Below are 20,814 nucleotides of genomic sequence, written 5' to 3' on the forward strand. Positions count from 1 at the left end.
AGACACGACTGAGCACTGAACAACAGAAAAATGTGGAAATAGAAGGAAACATGGAGATCACCTCTTTTCTGCTATTCATTTCTCAGAAGGAGAAACTGAAGCCCAGAGACAGAAGAGCCTTACTCAAGGTTGCTTGATGCCCCAGGGGCAGTCCCCAGTGGTTGACTCTACTCCAGGGCTCCTTCTATTCCAGCTTATGATATTCCATCACTTTATCTCCCCCGCCTCTGTCTACCTGTCAATAGGACCAGTCATTCCAGCTCCAGTCAGGGATGTGAAGGTTCTTAGTGCCCAGATGGGGCTGATTCCCCTCTGCTGGTCCTATTGAGTCCACTGCCCCTTTTGACAGGTTAGTTACAGGCTGGGTCGGAGACAGGGCCTTCATTTGAAAAGTCTCCATAGGGAGCCCAGCCTGGTGCTCAGGGATAACCTAGAGGGGTGGGAGGGGGGATGGAGGCTCAAGAGGGATGGGATATAAATATAATTATGGCTGATTCATGTTGTCGTGTGGCAGAAACCAGTGCAACACTGTAAAGCAATTATTGTTAATATTTACTTGCTAAGTTGTGTCCCCTTGTTGACTCTCGGCAACTCCGTGGACTGCAGCACTCCAGGTTCCTGTGTCCTCCACTATCTCTTGGAGTCTGCTCAGATTCATGTCCATTGAGTTGGTGATGCTATCTAACCATCTCATCATCGGCCGCCTTCTTCTCCTCCTGCCTTCACTCTTTCCCAGAATCAGGGTCTTTTCCAATAAGTCAGTTCTTCACATCAGGTGGCCAAAGTATTGGAGCTTCAACATCAGTCCTTACAATGATATTCAGGGTTGATTTCCTTTAGGATTGACTGGGTTGATCTCCTTGCCATCCAAGGGACTCTCAAGAGTCTTCTCCAGCACCGCAGTTCAAAGGCATCAGTTCTTTGGTGCTCAGCCTTCTTTACCATCCATACTACTGGAAAAACCATAGCTATGACTATATGGACCTTTGTCAACAAAGTGATGTCTTTGCTTTTAAATACTCTGTCTAGGTTTAGTCAGAGCTTTCTTTCCAAGAAGCAAGCAATTATCTTCCAATTAAAGAAAAAAAACTAGAGGCTTGAGCAACTGAGTCTGCAACCTGAATGCTTCTGAAAAACACTGGAGATGTAACTGTAAGTACAGTTTCTTGGGCCCCATCATTATAGATGATTCAATAGGTCTTGGCTGAGGCCACAGTATCTCCTATCAAACAATCACTATGACTCAAATGACATTTAAGAATCGCTTGGTATATTAAGAAACTGTTTATACTAAATACAGCAAGAAGTCAGGGTTTTTAGCAGAAGATTCATGGAAAGGTGAGTAGCTGGGGACTCAACTTCTAATTAGTAAAAGCTTTTCAGAAGACAAACTCAGCTCCTTGAGGAATATAGGAAACATTATCATAAATAACGTCTATAAATATAATTGTATAGTGTTTACGTCTTTAATGTCACTGATACTTGGGGCTAAGTAGGACTTGGCTCCTCCTTAATTAAAATAGCCTCCTACACACACACACACACACACACACACACACACACACACACACACACGAAATGTCTCATGTTTAGGGCCTGACTAAGAGCAGCTCTGAATTATCTCCGCATGAATGACCAAGGTCTGCACCAGTCAGAAGCCTCTCTAGGTCTTTTAATGAGAAATAATTCAATAGAAGGAGTTGATTATACAAGAGATGTAAGAGCTGAAAAGCCAAACAGAGAAAGACAAGAAAGCCAGGAGCCTCGCAGGGGCAGGAAGTTGCTGCCACCCCAGGGCCAGAAGAGGAGAGAGGAGGTGGTCTTCCTAGAGGCTGGGAGCTGGGGCCAAGCTAGAATCTGGGTGGGGACATTCCGGTGGGAATGGGATCAGAGGCCCAGCACAGTCTCTGTTGGAGACACCACAGGGCATACAGAGACGGGAGGGGAGATGAGAGGAGAAAGACCTTGACTTTTCCCTCCTCTCACTCTGTGCAGGGCCTCCCATTGGCCAAACCAACCCAGAAGCTCTATGGCAAAGGAGACATAGTTCCTGTGATATGGAGAAGGGCTAGGATCTGGGTTTCTCAGGTGGTGCTAGTGGTAGAGAACCTGCCTGCCAATGCAGGAGACGCAAGGCATGTGGGTTCGATACCTGGGTTGGGAAGATACTCTGGAGGCAGGCATGGCCACCCACTCCAGTGTTAGAATCCCATGGACAGAGGAGCCTGGCTGGCTATAGTCCACGGGGCTGCAAAGAGTCAGATGCGACCGAAGGAACTGAGCACCCACTGGGATCTGGGGTCAATGGGCACAAGGTCATCAGCATCGCTGAGGAAACAGCATGGAGGCTGGGTTAGCAGTCATCAAATGTCACCAGCGACTAACATGCAGTCACTCTACTTTAGCCATTTATAGACAAGAAAACAGGGGCACAGAGTAATGAAGTGTTTGAGCCAGGCAGCAGGGAATCTGGCTTTAGCTCTGACGTGGTGTTTTAACTCCCTACCCCCACCCCTGCTTGCTGCAGACACCCTCCAGGGCTGGTCTCCCACCCTGCTCAGGGATGTGGACTCTGGGTTGAGTGGTACCTCCCTTAGTATTGGGTGGTTGTTAAGTGGATCATTTCTGCATCTTACAGCTGAGGAAATGGAGGTGCAGACAGGTCACTGGACTCTCCCACGCCAGTGCTCCCAGATCACCTAACTCACTGGCGGCAGTGCTGGGGGTTTGAACCTGTCTCTCCTGGCTCCAAATCGCAAGTCCTTAAACTCTCAGGCTTGTTGAGGAAGGCAGACATGGGACCCCTGACTGCATCTCGGGTGCTCCCTGGACCCCCTTCTTGTGGCCACCGTCTGCCTCCCCTACAGGTCCTCTCTAGCTCACTAACTCTGCCTGGAGGGCCGGCGGGGATGGCTCAGGCATCACCCACATGCCCAATTAGAGGAATTCACAACGTCATTTATTTATCAATGACTAAAGTTCATTTGATCATGAAGGATGGAGCCCTAACTATTCTCCGAAGCCACTGTTGTCCCTCAGCTGTGCCTTTGATCTGCTAATCCCGAGTTTATAAGGTTAGGGGATAAGCGGGCGGAACAAAATTCTCTTTCAGTCCACCTAAGCGGCCATGAAGCCCCCAGACATCATAGACCTCCTGGGCTCCCTCGGCCTCCTCGCCTGGATAGCTCAGATGGTGCGTGAAGCGGGTCCCCATGTGGGGGTTGGGGGTGGCGCTCCTCGTTGGATCTTCCTGCTTCTTCCTCCTCCTCTTTCTTCCCCTCCTCCTCCTTCACACACCAGCTTTATGCTGACTTCAGCCTTGGGAAAGTCAGAAGCCAATCCAGCCAGTGATCTGGCCAAACTTTTGGGACCCACTCCTTTCACCCCATATGTCCTTCCAAGAGACTTCCCTGGTGGTCCAGTGGCTCAGACTGCATGTTCACAACGCAGGGGGCCACGGGTTCAATCCCTGCTCTGGGAACAAGATCCCACATCCCACAAACCATTCCATCTGGAGCCCTTCAGAGGCTACAGAGGCTCTGTCCCTGGTAGAGGGACAAGACTTCAGACCAAGTGAGACCCACCCATGTGTATTGTGTTTATAGCTCAGTCTGTTGAGGAGTGTGAGAGATCTCTAATCAGATCATTGGGGTATAAATCCCAGCTCTGGCCTGTTAAGGGACCTTGGACAGCTGGTTAACCTCTCTGAGCTTCCATTTCTTTATTTATAAGATGAAGATAATGATGTTACCCAGCATCAGTAATTTAATTCTCACTATGAGGTATCTCAGTGGTAAAGAGTCTGCCTGCCAAGCAGGAGACTCAGGAGACTCAAGTTCTAGCCCTGGGTCAGGAAGATCCCCTGGAGGAAGAAATGGCACCCCACTGGAGGTTGGAACACTGGCAACCGATATTCTTGCCTGGGAAATCCCATGGACAGAGGAGCCTGGCGGGCTATAGTCCATGGGGTTGCAGAGAGGTAGACACAACTTAGTGACTAAGCCACACAAGCATGAGGTGAGGACACCTATAGCCTGGTGCAGAATAAATGCTTAGCAAAGGGCGCCTGTTCTGACGGTTTTTGCGATTGTCCATAATAACGAGGACAACTTGCCTCTGGGCTGTGTTGCTCGTGTGTCTCTTTGGTGGTGGGTCTGTGGCTGTCGTCTGCTTCCATAAATACAGAGTCAAACTAGAAGGACCCCGCTATGTGGCTTAGACCAGTGCTGGGAGAGAGCTGCCAGGAGGAGAGCCACAGAAGGGAAGACGGCAGGTCAGAGGAGGCCAGGACCACTTTGAGGTCGTTGTTGTCCAGTTGTTCAGTCATGTCCAACTCTTTGCAACTCCATGGACTGCAGCATGCCAGGCTTCCCTGTTCTTCACCATCTCCTGGAGCTTGCTGAATGGACTTAAGTCCATTGAGTTGGTAATGCCATCCAACCAGCTCATCCTCTGTCGTCCCCTTCTCCTCCTGCCCTCAATCTTTCCAGCATCAGGGTCTTTTCCAATGAGTCAGCTCTTCCCACCAGGTGGCCAAAGTATTAGAGCTTCAGCCTCAGCATCAGTCCCTCCAACGAATATTCAGGATAACAAAAAAAAAGAAAAATATTAAGATCATAACAGTTCATAAAACCTTTATATACAAAAGAATTTCAAGGGCAAAGATTGGATCTAGGCCCCCTCCACTGGATGGGAGGGAGGCTGGTGGGGGCAGAAGTTCTTCGGGGGTCTGGGGGCAGTGTCCATCCTCATCCTGCTTCCTATCAGCCTGGAGTCCTTGGCCAAGTCCCCTCACGTGTGTGGATGATATGGCCTGCCCTTGCACATGCCTCTGTTTTGCCTTAAAAATAACTTTGTTTATTCATTGACTGTGTTGGGTCTTTGTTGATGCAAGGGCTTTTGTCCAGTTGCAGCAAGCAGGGATTGATCACTCTGTAGTTGTGGTGCTCAGGCTTCTCATTCTCTTGTTGTGGAACCTGGGCTCTAGGGCGCTCGGGCTTCAGTAGCTGTGGTTCCCTGGGCTCTAGAGCACAGGCTTGGTAGTTGTAACACACGGTCTTAGTCCCTGTTGTACATGGAGTCTTCCTGGTTCAGTTCAGTTCAGTTCAGTCACTCAGTCGTGTCCGACTCTTTGCGACCCCATGGATTGCAGCACATCAGGCCTCCCTGTCCATCACCAACTCCCAGAGTTTACTCAAACTCATGTCCATTGAGTCGGTGATGCCATCCCGCCATCTCATCCTCTGTCATCCCCTTCTCCTCCTGCCTTCAATCTTTCCCAGCATCAGGGTCTTTCCAAATGAGTCAGCTCTTCGCATGAGGTGGCCAAAGTATTGGAGTTTCAGCTTCAACATCAGTCCTTCCAATGAACATTCTGGACTGATTTCCTTTAGGATGGACTGGTTGGATCTCCTTGCAGTCCAAGGTACCAGGGATCGAACACAGGTCTCCTGCTTTAGCAGGTGGGTTCTTTACCACAGAGCCATCAGGGAAGCCCTGCCACTGTTTTTAAACTGTACTCTGGAAGCTCTTTCAAGCCAAGACTCTGCTTTATTCATTTTCATGTAACCCACATGTCAGCAGAGGGCACCCCATTTATAAGATGGACAGAACATAGACTCCCATCCTGTGTTCACATCTTGGAGCTAGGTGGGTGGGCCACCACACCCTCCTGAGATTCCTGCAAATCCCTAGGTGTCCGCACGTACTGTCACTTCTGGTCCTGACTCCCTGCTCTCTGACCTCTCCCCTCACTTGCCTCTCTCCCCCATGACTGTTTCTTTACTTGGCCTTGTAGTAGCCCCAAAGTGGACCCTAACTCTTTCCCCATGTTCCCCCCCAAAGCCACTCGCATGTCACAGCTTTGCATAGACAACTTGGAGGGTTGGCAGTTTCAGGAGGAGGAATGGTGAATTACAGAAATTGACAAGTTACAATCAATATTAATTATCCTTCTCTGGAAAAACCCCTTAGCTATGGCTCCTATGGAAGTTTTTCACTCTATCTAGGCTTCTGCCATCAGCCCCACTTTTTCTCCAGCTTACCTCTAATCCCTTCTAAACCCTTGTGCAGAACAACTGAATTCATCATTGTCTTCTGGGCATGCATGCCAAGGTCCCACCTTTGCACACAAACTACCCCAGCAAGACATTTTCCTATACAAAATTTTATCTTTAAGAGAGTCTTTGGAACAAACTGTTAAATAACTTTTCTTTTTTCCCTTAACCCTTTTACCTGCACACCAGGGTGAGCAGGTCTGTCTTCCCTCATTTGTAAATGGGAGTCACTGTCTTTACCTTTCCATCTCACTAACCATTTTTTTTTTTAATCAAAAGGGAATCGTAAACAAGGAAACAGAAGGGCCACACGAATGTTCGAATCCTTCTTATAATAAATATTCCATGCTGATAAAAATGGCACCGTAAAAACTTTGCAAGAAGTTTGGTTTCTTCGGTTTGGATCACCAAGTAGGAAGTTTTTGACCTTGCTGACAAAATAGCTCTTTGCTCTCCCCACCGCTGAGATTTGCCGGATGTGGGAAGGATGGCAGAGAGACTCTGAGGTTCCCTGTTAGAGAAAAGATGCCCACCCCCCTTTCATTTGGTCCCTCTGCGGGGTGGGGTTGGTTTTATTCCTTTTTTTTTTTTCCCCTCTCTACCATATGCAAATCTTCCTCTCAGCTTCCCTCACAGCTTGATAAATGATTGGTTCTCGCTTTCAACATCAAGAGCAAGGCATATATTTTTCTACTTATGCACGATTCTGTGTCTAAGTTCTTGGGCACTGAGAGAAAACAATATAGTTCTCCTGCAGGAGGTAGACTGTGTAAATATATATTAGTTTGGGGAGAAGGAATGAGAAATGATAAAATATTCAGAAAGCGGTCTGTTCTTGAGGGATGTTATTCCACACAGCCAGGGAGCAGATTAATGACATCGTTTGCAAGGAAGGGAGAACAGTCCCATAAAATATGTATTAGTGGGGTTGGTGGTGTGATGGGCGGAAGTGCTCAGGCTTGGCCCTGTGGGCCCCAGCCTCAGAATCAGATACCCAGTTTTGCTCTCCTTCACCAGAGCTCCCAACAACTGGCTCTGGGGTCCTGGATGATGAATGCTCTGATGAGGGATGCACTGGCCATACTCAGCCAGATGTAGGGCAGTGAATGGATTCTTCAATAGAAGTACTGAGAGGAGAGTTGGGAGGCTTGGCCTGCCTCTAACAAGCTGTGTGGCCTTAGACAAGTTACTTAACCTCTCTGGGTCTCTGTTTCCTATATGATAAAGTGAGGAAGACTAGATGATTCCTAACAGGGCTTGGGTACATAGCAGGGAGTGGGGAGGGGAGTCACTAGGAATGAAGCAAGCTGGGAAAAGTTGTATTTGGGAGGCCTCAACATCTGGGAGTGTACTGAATATGGCTGGAAGAAATTCTTTGATAAGGCAGTTGAGGGTTAGAGTATAGGTCCTGAGATGCCCACGTGAGTCACAAGTGATGGTCCCCAAATTGCATTCTAAGGTGGATAGTCCTCTTAACTTTAGGATTTTGTTTGGCTGAACAGAGGTGCAAGTTTGGGGCCAGAGCAGAATTGCTTAGAGGAATGGCCAAGGAGAGAGTGGCTGAAGGTGACTGACACAGAGTGGCTTCTCTGCTAAGCAAGAGCAGGTAGATATTTACTTTCTCTTGGCCTGCCTGAGGGGCCCACATGGTTTGGTCTGATTCTCATCTCTTAGGTTGCTTCTGACTCAGTGCAGAATTCTTTGTCCCATTCCTACCCACTCCCACCAAGCCTAACTGCGGAATATAGCTTTTATTCCATAGGGCGGCCTCAGTTTTCACAGATGAGTAGTAAGAAGTTTGGACACACGTTCAATGTGCTGGGGATGCTGGCAGCAGAGACAGGGCTGGGGGAGCCAGTACGAGCTTGTCAGCATAGGTGTGATGGTGTGGCTGAGCTTGGCTCGGAATCCCCCCACACTGTTCCTGTTCAGGCCCACCTGTGGCCTCCTCTGTGACCCTTTCTGGATGCTTCCTCTGGATGCTGGGGTTTACCCCATGGAAGTGCAGGGCAGTCAGCATCACTGGGATCAGAGTACAGCCAGTGACTGAGTTTCTCACCCCTCTGACGGGGTGCCTGGGGTGATCTCTCTGTAGTCCCCAGGGGGAGTGAGCCCCGGTTGCCATAGAGATGATCTGCTCATTACAACCCCTATTGGCTTCCTCCCCTTCTCTGTCTCCCATCCTCACACCCTCCCTGCTGCTTCCTGGAATCCCCTCCCAGATGAACTCTGTGTTTCAAATCCCAGTCTTAGGGTCTGCTTCTGGGAAGCCCTGCCTAAGACAACAGATGTAGCAGAATGAAAACAAATTACAGGATAGGGGTTTTAATGAGCCATTAACATGACCCATTCACTCTCAGTCCCAAGGCAAGACAGCTCTGTCGCATCGCCTAATCCTGGGACACTAGGGAATCCATCCAACCACTCCTGGGCACATAGCTAATTTTTTTTAAAGTAAAAAAATGTTATTTCCCCTCTTGATAAGCCATTTGCAATTTTCCCACTGTAAAACAAAACTGTGGCATGGTTTTCACAGTTTAGTAGCTGATTCTATGCGCTTTTGACAATTTTTGATCTGTTTTGGATGTCACAGTGTCTATGCGGGGATGGGGGAGGCAGACCCCTGGAAACTATACCTGCTTATGGTCCCCCTGACCCAGCCCATAGCCAACTGTCCCAAGAGGGAGCCTCTGACCCTTTTTGATGTCACCACCCACCCCAAGCCCAGAGGAGAGCTGGCTCCATCCGGGGAGAGTGACTGTCTCAGGCTGGGCCAGCTCAAGGTGACTGAGAGCCAGGGATGACGAAAGTTCGGCTGGGGTGCACTTGTGGGGTTGGCTCGAGAGGTCTTTCCCAGGTGGGACTCTTGACGGATCTAAGACTTTTCACGTGAAGTGTGTGCTGGCACACACCTGAATCTCTGAAAATCTTGTGGGAGAGAGGTGAGATGAGCCTCAAGGTGCTCCCAGGATCCAGATGGGGAGGAGAGAAGGCTATGGACTTGGTCAATCCCTGGGCCTCGAGAAGCTACTGGATAGATTACAGGTTCAGGCTGGATGCCCTCCAGAGTTACTAAGTCATGGTGACTTTCTCTGGGAAAGCTGGGCGCAGGTAGCTCTGAGCAGACTGGCAGGGGGCTGGGCAGGTCCCAGGGTCCCTTTGACATTGTGACTGTCTTTTGGAGTGGCTGGCCAGTGCTGGTCAGGTGTACCTGTGTGCACTACCTATTTAAGATGGGAGAGGGGTGACTTGGGCAGGTGCTGATCCACGGGTTGGGGTAAATAAAAGAGAGAGCTTGCTTTTTTTTTTTTGAAGTGGGAACCCCCTGGGAGTTTGTACAGGCATCTCATCATCCCAGAGAAGGCAGGATCTCTTAGGTTCATTGTAAAGTGCCTACTGCATCAATAAAATGCTTGTCATCTTAGTATTTAAAAAGCCCGAGGGTCCCCTCCCCTCATCACACATCTGCAGCCACATTGGACTCCTGTGATGAGGGATGAGGTTGGTAGATTGTCACCTGCTGGGTAGTGCTAGTCATCCAGTTGTGTCCGATTCTTTGCAACCCCATGGACTATAGCCCTCTAGGCTCCTCTGTTCATGGAATTCTCCAGGCAAGAATACTGGAGTGGGTAGCCATTCCCTTTTACAGGGGATCTTTCCAAACCAGGGATCGAACCTGGGTCTCCTTCATCATAGGCAGATTCTTTACTGTCTAAGTCACAAGATACCCACTGCAATTTCTACTGTGGTTGTGATAGAATCATGTGATACCTCTGTACGTTTGGCTGCCCAGAGTTTACCTGGTGTATACCTATGGCCAATTCATGTTGATATATGGCAGAAACCAACATAATATTGTAAAGTAATTGCCCTCCAATTAAAAAGAAATTTAAAAAATGTTTATCTGGAAGATGAGTCCAGGGAACAACAGCAAAGGGATAGTGAGATGAGAAAGGGAAGGTGACCACGTAGTGTGGTTCTCAGGCTTGCTACCTCTGAGGACAGCTGGGGTGTACCCTGCTGGGGTGCTGTGGGAGCCAGTGTAGAACTTGCCTCTGGGTTACCCTGCCTCTCCTTGTATGAGGCAGCTGGGTTATTGATACACCAACTCCCCTTTGACAGAGCTTGAGAGCTTGTTCTGGGGTGGTATTTTTCTCCTGTGGGTGGAGTGGACGTGTGGGGCTCTGGCCACTAGAAAAAAACCTTCAGGCAAAGAGATGTGGGCGCTGGCAGTTGGACAGACCCAGAGTTACAGGAAGGGAGGTGACAGCATCTTCTACACACCTGCCCCGAAGTTCTCCACTGCTCCACGCAACTTAGCCCTGAACTTCGAGGCCCTGGCCACCTGGAACCTCCCATCTTGCCAGCCTCATACTCACCCCACAAAGCCTCTTCAAAGGGGGACCCTGGGACTTCTGCCCTCCTACACCACTTTCCCTCCCTGGAATGGCCAACCTCATCCTCTCCATCCTCTAGAGTCCTCCTCCTGCACGGATCAGAGGCTTCTGGGAGCTTGGCCATCTATAGTGCCCACTCTGTCCTAACCAGGGGTGGGTCTGGTTGGTGTTTTCTTTCCTGGCATGTAGCTCGCTTCCCCAAAGAGACAGCATGCTTGAGTCTTACACAGCTCTGAGTCTCAGTGCCCAGAACAGCATCCGACATAGTACATGTTCAGCAAAAGGCTGTCGTGGTTGCTGAGGATATGAGGATGATGGTGGTGAAGGTCACGAGGTCTCCAATCAACAGGTAATGGGCTCACTCCATAGCCAACTTGCTCTGCTTCTTCTGACAGGTCACTTAATCTCTCTAAATCTGTTTTGCCATAGCAGACTTGCTAGCTATTCTAAATGGTTCCCTTTTTCCTCCTGGGGGACTCAGCTCACCTATGCTTCCCTTCCTCCTGGGTGGTTAGGAGCACCCATGGGACTAAGCTCCAGCAAATGTGTGTGGCAGAGGTAATGCCCCCACCACAAGCTTCTTCCTAAAGCCTCCCAGGCACGATCCTATCTCATATTTTTCTATCTGCCACTAAAGACAGAAGAGACCTGACCCCTGTCACCAGGGGAGGAGTGCTGCCTGGAGGGGACCCCACCCACAGATGGTTCCATGGGCTACCTGGTGAGTAGGAAATAAATATTTTTTGGTGATAAGCCACTGACATTTTAGGATGATTAGAGCGGTTTGTCTACCTGGAATAATGTAGAAATATTTAAATGAGAGTGGTGTCAATGTCTCTTGGTTGTTGCCATCTTTAAAGATACAATGTGTTTCAAACATGCTGTACAAGTCCACTAGGGCTGCCATAACAAAGGACCATGGACGGGATGCTTAAACAGCAGAACTTTATCTTTCAGAGTTCTGGAGCCTGGAAGTCTGAGATCAGCAGGGCTGGTTTATTCCGAGGCTTCTCTCCTTGGCTTGCAGATGGCTGCCTTTCCTACGTCTTCACAAGTCTTCCATCTGTTTGTGTCCAAATATCCCCCTCTTATGAGAACATATTTTGGGCTCCAAAATCACTGCAGATGGTGATTGCAGCCATGAAATTAAAAGACGCTTACTCCTTGGAAGGAAAGTTATGACCAACCTAGATAGCATATTCAAAAGCAGAGACATTACTTTGCCAACAAAGGTCCGTCTAGTCAAGGCTATGGTTTTTCCAGTGGTTATGTATGCATGTGAGAGTTGGACTGTGAAGAAAGCTGAGTGCAGAAGAATGGATGCTTTTGAACTGTGGTGTTGGAGAAGACTCTTGAGAGTCCCTTGGACTGCAAAGAGATCCAACCAGTTCATTCTAAAGGAGATCAGTCCTGGGTGTTCATTGGAAGGACTGATGCTGAGGCTGAAATTCCAATACTTTGGCCACGTCATGCGAAGAGTTAACTCATTGGAAAAGATCCTGATGTTGGGAGGGATTGGGGGCAGGAGGAGAAGGGGATGACAGAGGATGAGACGGCTGGATGGCATCACCAACTCGATGGACATGAGTTTGAGTAAACTCTGGGAGTTGGTGATAGACAGGGAAGCCTGGCGTGCTGCAATTCATGGGGTTGCAAAGAGTCGGACACGACTGAGCGACTAACTGAACTGAACTGAAGTGATGAGAACACTGTAATATGGATTAGGGCCCACCTAATGACCTGGTTTTTTCACTTAATCACCTCTTTAAAGGCCCTGTCTCCCAAGACAGGCACATTCTGGGGTTCTGGGGGTTATAAGACTTCAACATACAAATTTGTGGGGACACCATTCAGCCTAAAGCAGATGCTCAGAGGAAATTCTCTCCCTTCCACTCCAGGAAACTCTAAGACACCCTAGTAATTAAGAGCGATGTTCGTGAGACTTCCCTGGCAGTCCAGTGGTTAAGAACCTGCCTTGCAATGTAGGGGATGCGGGTTCGATCCCGGGTCACAGAACTAAGATCCCGCATGCCATGGAGCAACTAAACCTGAGGCCAAAATTAGAGAGTCCACCGGAGAGTCCGTGCACCGCATCAAAACATCGGCATGAAGCAACACAGCCACAACTGAGACCCAACACAGGCAAAAGAAGGAGGATTGCAGCACATCCAGCTTGCTCTGAACTGTGATGTCCAGAAACGTCAGATGGGCCCTTAAGTCAAAGGCCATACCTTGAGGGAACTGCAGAGAAGACGAGGTGATTCTACGAGATGAAATTCTCCAGGCTCGAGGGCTGCTAGGGCAGGAGGAGCCTGGGCTGGGCGTGGGGGGAGGGGCAGCCAGACGCACCATATGGCAGTCTTGGCTGTGACCCCATCGCTCTGGGGGACCCTGGAACAGTCACTGAGCCTCTCTGGGTCTTGGTGACGTCATCGGTGACATGCCTACTTCTTCTCCCTGGCTCTTTTCTTTCTCCTGCCTCCAGCCTGTACTTCAGCAGGGCTTTAGGGGAACAAGTCAGAGTAATGACATCAACCACAAACGATTTCTTGAGCGCTTACTAAGTGTCAGCCACTTCACAGAGCACTCTGGGTGAGTTATGTCACGGCCTCCTCGCTAAGTGGGTTCTCCTGTTATCTCCGATTGAGAGTGGCCCAGATGGGTTAGAGAACTTGCTCAAGGGATACAAGTGAGAGGCAGGGCTGGCGAGTTGGGTTATTTGGTTGATAAAAGATGCAGATATTGCTTCCTCAGTGTGGCAGTCAGGAACTGGCCACACCAACTGTGCTGGACCCTGGCATTTTTATCCACGGCTTGGGCTGGAGCCTGCCTTCATTCTGCCCTCAGGAGAAGAAAGCCCGCTCCAGCTGCCTTTAGAGTTCATCCTGAAGCCTGGCTGCCCTCCCTGTTGCTGCGCCGGCGGCGGGGAGCTTTCATTCAAGTGGAATTTAGCCGAGGACTTTTGTAGCACTTCATTTACATGTATGCCAACAAGCTGAAATGTGCAGCAACCTTGGAACACTTTCAAAGGCAGGAATAATTCCTCTGAAATAGGTCTTCCGAAAGCTTTATCTTGTCCTTTCTTTTTTTGTTAATCTTGGAGCCCCTTAGCATGTCAAAGCAATTTTTCTAATGTCACATCTCCTAGACATTAGCATGAAAGGGCTTTAAGAGATGATTTGAGAAAGAATAAATGTTGAATGAGCATTTATTATAGAGTCGTTTATGCTACATTTGCATTTTGACTCCGTTTCTGCCAGGCGGGCTGGAGAAGCAAGCTGATTTGAAAGTCAATGGCGTCTAAACACGAGATGCTACAACTCTGTTTACACTCGGCTGTTTCCTCAACATGTTAATTTATTGAAATAGAAAATTTCATTAGGCCGATGTGTCTTGGGGAATGAGATTAAGCAGAGTTGTGTGTCTTAACTGAGATAGAATTCCCTTCAGGACTGACCCCCATAATCAGGAGATCGAACCCACGTCTCCTGCATTGGCAGGTGGATTCTTTACAGCTGAGCCACCAGGGAAGCTATGGTCTGGAGGCCATGGAGCAAAAGTAAGAAAAGTTCATTTTAAAGCTCAATTTCTTTCTGTTGCTGTGTTAGTCGCTCAGTCGTGTCAAACTCTTTTCGACCCCATGGACTGCAGCCTGTCAGGCTCCTTTGTCCATAGGACTTTTCAGGCAAGTATACTGGAGTGGGTTGCGATTCCCTTCTCCAGGGGATCTTTCCAACCCAGGGATTGAACCTAGGTCTCTGGACTTGCAGGCAGATTATCATCTGAGCCACCAGGGAAGCTGATTTCTTTCTGTGCACCTATTACATTCATTAGCAGTGTCCTGTCTCCTTCAGGAAGCTGGCCAGGCCCAAATGGCATAATGTGCAGTGGTTAGAGCCCAGAGAGTGGGTAAGGCTGCCCGGGTGCGACCAGACCCAGGCAGACTGATGGTAATCACTGTTTCCTCATTTGGGGCATGGCCACAATAGCTGTCCGCATCTCCTAGGGTTGATACGGGGGTGAAGTGGTAGGTAGATGTCTAGAATAATGCCAGGCACACCGGAAGTGCTCAGTAAACTTTAGCTGCTTTTAATATTTTTATTGATTCTTTTTTCGGTCTGCAGAACTTGGTAAAATTTCCAGAGAAATGACTGGTTTATGCCAACTATGGGCTTGTCCATCTCTGAAAGAAGCTCTTTCTGTGGGTTCCAACCACAGGCAGGTGGGATGTAAGTGGGTTCTGGGACTGATGGGCAGCTTAGGGATTGCTTCAGGCCGTGTGTGTGTGTGTGTGTGTGTGTGCGCGTGCGCGCATATCCACAAGAAAGAGGGAGAGAGGTATCAGCGAAACCCACTGAAGGCTTCTGAAGCTTGGGTCTGCACCCTGGGATCTTTCCAGCTGTGGGGTAAACCTCTGTCACTCCAAATTCCTTGAAAGGTCTTTTCTGTCTGTTGCCCCAACAGCTCCTCTTGTTCATCTTCACCAAATTTTGGCACTTTGTGGCTCAGATGGTTAAGAATCTGCCTGCAATGCAGGAGACCCCAGTTCAATCACTGGGCCAGGAAGATCCTCTGGAGAAGGGCATGGCAACCCACTCTAGTATTCTTGCCTAGAGAATTTCATGAACGAGGAGTCTGATAGGCTACAGTCCATGGGGTTCCAAAGAGTTAGACATGACTAAGTAAATTATACTCACCTTCATGTTCAGTCAAGTTTGTGGCAGTTTTTTGAGCTAGGTTTTAAAAATTAATTAATTAACTTACTTTTGGCTGCACTGGGTCTTCACTGCCGCGCGTGGGCTTTCTCTAGTTGCGGTGCACCGGCTCCTCATCGCCGTGGCTTCTCTCGTTGCGGAGCACGGGTTCTAGGGGTCGCAGCCTAGTAGGTGTGGCATGTGGTCTCAGTAGTTGTGGCACACGGGCTTAGTCGGCCTGCAGCACGTGGAATCTTCCCAGACCAGGGATCGAACCCATGTCCCCTGCAGATTCCCAATCACTGGATCACCAGGGAAATGTGAACTTGGTTTTTAAAAGCAACCTCACCATGTTCCAAGGCAGCCTTAAATGGGGGGTCCATCTGTGCCAGCTGGGAGGGGCTGTGCTGGTTGCAGCTGGGAGCCCTGTCCCCAGAGCAGGACCTCTACCACCCTCACTTCCCCCTTTCTGGAGCACAGGAGCAAGTCTCCTGCCAAAAATAAGTCACCTGCTTCATTCCACAGGTGAAGGGAACTGAGCATCAGAGGGGGCTTCCCCCACCCCTTGTCACACAGCAAGTCAGTGAGCTGACCTAAGCTCAGTGTCCAGGCCTACAGAGGCTGGCCCAGCACCCTGGGCAGCTGCAGGTTTCCTCTCAGCCCTGTGCCATTTCTGCTATAGGACTGGTTCTTTCTGTTGCCAAGTTGTGACTGACTTTTTGAGACCCCATGGACTGCAGCGTGCCAGGCCTCCCCGTCCTTTACTTTGCTCAGGTTCATGTATCTTTCTGGAATAGATCCCAAACCTACTCCCAAGGCCAGGTCTGCTTGGCCACTGCTCTTGCTGTCATCCATAATCCCCTCCCTGCCTTCTCCTACCCCCCTGGGAGGAAACTCCCCTAGTTCGATCCCTGGGTTGGGAAGATTCCCTTGGAGGAGGAAATGGCAACCCATTCCAGTATCCTTGCCTGGGCAATCCTATGGACAGAGGAGCCTGGCGGGTTAGAATCCATGCTCTTGCAACGAGTCAGACTTGTAACACAAAGGACCTGATCCCAGCCACCGCCCTGAGACACTGCACACCACACAGCGTGCCTGTGAAGGGAACCGTGGATTGCAGGACACATGTTGTGCAATGTCCCACCACCAAGTTTGGCAGAATCAAATCCCAACTCTGCCACTAATCAGCTGTGTGACTCTGAACAAGTCGTTTAACCTCTCTGAGCCTCTGTTTTCTCCTTCTTGTAAAAAGTGAAGTGAAAATTTCTCATTTTGAGTCCGACTCTTTCTGCCCCCATGGAGTGACTGTAGCCCGCCAGGCTCCTCTGTCCATGGGATTCTCCAGGCAAGAATACTGGAGTGGGTAGCCATTCCCTTCTCCAGGGGATCTTCCCAACCCGGAGACTGAACCCAGGTCACTTGCATTGGAGGCCGATTCTTTACCATCTGAGCCACCGTAGAAAAAGCCAAGTTTCTTCCCATCTTTGGCCCTGTTTCCTCTTCTAGAAAATCGAGATTGGAACATCTATTTCTAAATTTCCATTGAGCTCAGCAGGCCTCAGACCCCCTGGTGCCAGGAGTGGGATTTGCCCCCCTCCCTCCCTCTCAGAGGGGAAAGCAGGTCCCACCGAGGCCCCCACCTCACAAGAAAGCCCCAGCGCTCCTACAGCTGATCTGCAGCCTGTGGTGAATTGTCCTTGTTCTGTAGAAAGAGGGAAAGACTGCCAATCGGGGGCTATCTCAAAATACAATCGTAAGTTTTGGCTCAGGAGGAGAGAGAGGAAGAGAGAGGGAGAGACAGAGAGAGAGTGAGAGAGAGAGAGAGAGAAGAAAAAAAGCCCACTTCAAGGCCAGTTCCCCTCCCCGGGCTGGAAACCTGTGTGTGTGAGATGAAGGGAGTGGAGCGGAGGCAAAGGCTGGCCTTCTGATGGAGCATGTGGTGCCCACTTTGAACGGTGGCCTTTGTGCCTGCCTATTCAGGGCGGCCTCAGGACAATGGGGGGCAGACACGCAGGGGAGGACAATGACGAGGACATCACTGCCGCTTTGCATTCCCTTTGAAGTGGCTCTGCCCTGGCCCCCCGCTGGCTCCAAAAAGAATGCTTTTGTTGCCCGCTCCAAAGATGCTGTAAGATGCTGTGGAAAAAGTAACCGGAGGGGATCTGCTCGATTAAAAAAAAAAAATTAAAGATAAGAAACAAATCAAGCCGGCCACGTGGGGGCTGGCGGTAGCTTTGAACCCTGAGAAGAGAAGGGACATCGCGATCCAACCTTTTATCTCCCTAGGGGAAGTGACTGGCTTCTGAAGGGCCCTCTCAATGGGAGCGGAGGCTCAGTGGGTGGGAGCGGTGGGGGCCAGGGTGGGAATTCCTAGCCTGCTGGGGTCTCCCAGGAGGGTCTGCAAAGCCGGAGCTGGGACACTGAAAGCCAAAGTTCTCTCTAGTTGGTGTTGCTTGGGCAGAAACCAAAACAGTAATCGGGTTTACTGAGTTAGTGTGTGCCAGGTATGGTGAGGTGAGTGAAGTGAAAGTGAAAGTCACTCAGTCATGTCTGACTCTTTGCGACCACATGGACTATACAGTCCATGGAATTCTTCAGGCCAGAATACTGGAGTGGGTAGCCTTTTCCTCCTCCAGGGGATCTTCCCAAGCCAGGGATCAAATCCAGGTCTTCCTCACTGCAGGCGGATTCTTTATCAACTGAGCTATCAGGGAAGCCCCCAAGGTATGGGGGGGAGTGCTTGCTTTATTGCTTGTGTGATTACCTTAAAAGTGCTTCCCTCTTAATCATGGCGTGAGTGTGCGCACACAAAATGACTCTACATCGTAGAGGTGGAGGTTAACACCAGAATGATCTAAATCCGTAATCCACACTTTGGGTTCAAGGCTGCAGGAAGCAGGCTGAACAAGCAGAGCACTTGGAAAGTTCCAGGGGGTGCCATTCGTATTGTGGTTTTGTGTGTTACTTCCTGGAGTATACAATACAATACAACCTTGCATTTGGACATGGTGCCCCTGACAGGAGAGATTAAGTAATATATGAATTATCCCCATCAGGAATCTGCATCTTCAAATACTGTTATCAAAATCAACATCAAGAATGTGTTTATTAGCCCGAGGATTGTTGGGAGTAGTGTCTTTTTTTTTAAATACTGGTGACATGAATGGAATTCAAGACAGGTGGTTGGTTGGTAAGGTTGTACAGGCCTCACTGTGAAAAATGAGATATAAGGATCTGGGAAACCCAGCAGTCTAAGACCAGCTTCGCATCATGTCTGACTCACTGTAAATGCCCTAAATTGTTATAATTATCCCCATTCTCCTGCTGAGGAAGTTGAGGCTCAGAGAGGTAAAATAACTTGCCCAAACACACACCCCTGGTAAATGGAGTGCCAGATTTTGTGACACTCTGGGGCTCTTGAACCCTGGCCTACCCTGCCTTTGAGAGGGAGACTTTTTCAGTTGGGCAGTAGCTAGGTCAGATGGTGACTTTATGTGGCCTTCAGGCCACATGTACCAAGGCCCCCTGTGCAATAGGACCTGGCACCCAGATGATGAGCCAGAAGTCCCTCAGAACTTCTGGATCTTCCCTGAGCATCTGGGGAGCTCTTCCTGCCTGCCACCCCCAGAGGTTGCCCTCAGAGGCTTTTTTGCAGGAAGTATTCATGGGGCAGGACCAAAGAAGGTCTTGTATTGGTGGGCAACCCTCTGGATCCCTTCTGAGCACCTAGTCCCATTTTGGTATGCCATCAAGAGCCAGAGCCCCTGGGGCTCTCCTTTGGAGGACTCCTAGTGGGTTGTCCACACCACAGAGTCTAAGTGCCTGGGAATTAACACGCTTCACCAGCACAGGTATATGAAAGCTCCCAGGCCCCAGTTGGGAAAATTCCCAGGTGAAAGTCACCCTGCAGAGTCCCCTGTGGGATCAGTTTGAAGCTGCCCTCTTGGTGGGGGTGGGGGTGGGGGTGTTGCCTGAGATCATAGTGTTCTTGGTCCTGCTCTTCCCCACCCTGTTCCTCTCTCATGCCCTCGCCAGCCTCCCCGGGAGCACTTCCCAAACACATCATGTGTGCCCGAATCCTCACCTCAGGGTTGGTCTTTGGGCTACAGACCCAAGATGGCTGCACCCACAGAAAGCCCATGAGGCAGGAGAAGGCCCAGGATGGGCACCAAGCGAGGCTTTCCCCTGGGCAGTGAGGATGCAGCAGGCACTTGGAGAGAGTCGGAAGCCACGTGCCCTGCTCTGAGGGGCCACCGCGTGAACTGGCTGCCTCGACTGCTTTCCCTGATCCCCCCGCTGATGCTCTTGGTGGACCCCTCCATCTCTCCCAGGGAGTGAGCAGCTGAGTCAGGACTTGAACCCAGGTCTTTTGTCACAAGCCTATGGCTTAGAAACAAATGTCACTGCCCTTCCCCCCCAAACAGCCACATGCATTAACTGTCTGCAGGCTCTATGCTTGGGACTTATCCAAGTACCTCATCTTCCAGGTTCCGACTCACTGCCCCACAGGTGACCAATGGACTGAGAGAAACCCAGAGGCCACATCAGGGGCAGAGACCATGAGCTCTGCAGGAAGCAGAGGATGGAGAGGAAGGGAGAGGGGACCTGAGAGCCTGGGAAGGCTATGACCCCAGGAGTCTAGCTTTTCCTGTCTATCTGTCTGTCTGTCTGTCTGCCAGCCGGTGTCTCTGGGTAACCAGCCCCTTTCAGACTCCCTGGCAACCCTGGTCACTCTGGCCTGCTGGCCTCCTGGGCAGGTATCTCTGTCTCAATCTCTGGGTCTGTCTCTTTATGGCTCCCCAGGGTTACAAGGAGCCTTCAGTGGTTCTCAAAGCCAGAGACCTGTTTATCCTCAGCTCCTAGGCTCCCAGCAGCCTACACAGGTTGACATGGGAAGGAAGTCTGTGTCTCCCTACCCCTCCTGTGGGTGAAGCGCCTGATCTCAGGCACTTCCTTGCACCCTTGGGGACTACAGTCCAGAACCTGAGCGGCCTACTCAGCCCAAGCTCCTTGCCACCTTGAGAGAGCCTGAGAGGGACCCTTGTCTGCTGGATCCAGGGTGTGCTAAGTAACTTGCCAGGGACTTCAGGGGGCAGGAAGAGAGACATAGGGCTAGCTCTCTGCACTCTGGAGCACTGGACCCAGGATACAGGCCTGGAAGACATCAAGCCGCCGGGAACAACTAGATGACAGTGGTCAGTAAGTTGTGTTAGACTGGCAGGAACTCAACAGAGGGAGAGGAAGCCTGTTCTCAGGTCAGGAGGGCTTCCTGGAGGAGGTGTATGAACCAAGTTTTGATTCCTGGAGGAGGTGTATGAACCAAATTTTGATTCTTGGAGCCAGAAGGCTGCAGAGAGGATCAGGAAACCATTGATGCCTTTTGCCACGCTTCTGTCTCACACAGCCTGACCTTGTGTTTAACCCACTTATTTCCCACAACCCCGCAAAGTTTGTCCTTTCTTGATTCTAGATGGGAAAACGGAGGCATGGAGTGATTATAGAGCCACATAGCCAGTGACTGGTAGGGTCCTGGTGGGAGCTGTCAGTCTGCGGTGGGGTACACAGACCCTGCAAAGGAAGGAATCACTGTCATTCAAGGCCATATAGGAGGTGAGAGGCACTGTGTGGGCTCGGGGACTTCCAGAGGGGTGAAGTCTTCATGGAGGA

General features: G+C 50.0%; 1 long non-coding RNA gene across 1 annotated transcript; it reads left to right on the forward strand.

Annotated features, from left to right (window-relative positions):
• Nucleotides 1–1,012: 1,012 nt before the first annotated feature.
• LOC123330249 lies at nucleotides 1,013–11,671 on the forward strand. Its single transcript, XR_006546006.1, has 4 exons — nucleotides 1,013–1,152; nucleotides 3,113–3,193; nucleotides 11,091–11,174; nucleotides 11,411–11,671. It is a non-coding gene; the product is annotated as an uncharacterized LOC123330249 (long non-coding RNA).
• The last annotated feature ends 9,143 nt before the right edge of the window (nucleotides 11,672–20,814 follow it).

The sequence above is a fragment of the Bubalus bubalis genome, chromosome 18 (genome assembly GCF_019923935.1).
Source record: "Bubalus bubalis isolate 160015118507 breed Murrah chromosome 18, NDDB_SH_1, whole genome shotgun sequence".
Classification (NCBI taxonomy): Eukaryota; Metazoa; Chordata; class Mammalia; order Artiodactyla; family Bovidae; genus Bubalus; species Bubalus bubalis.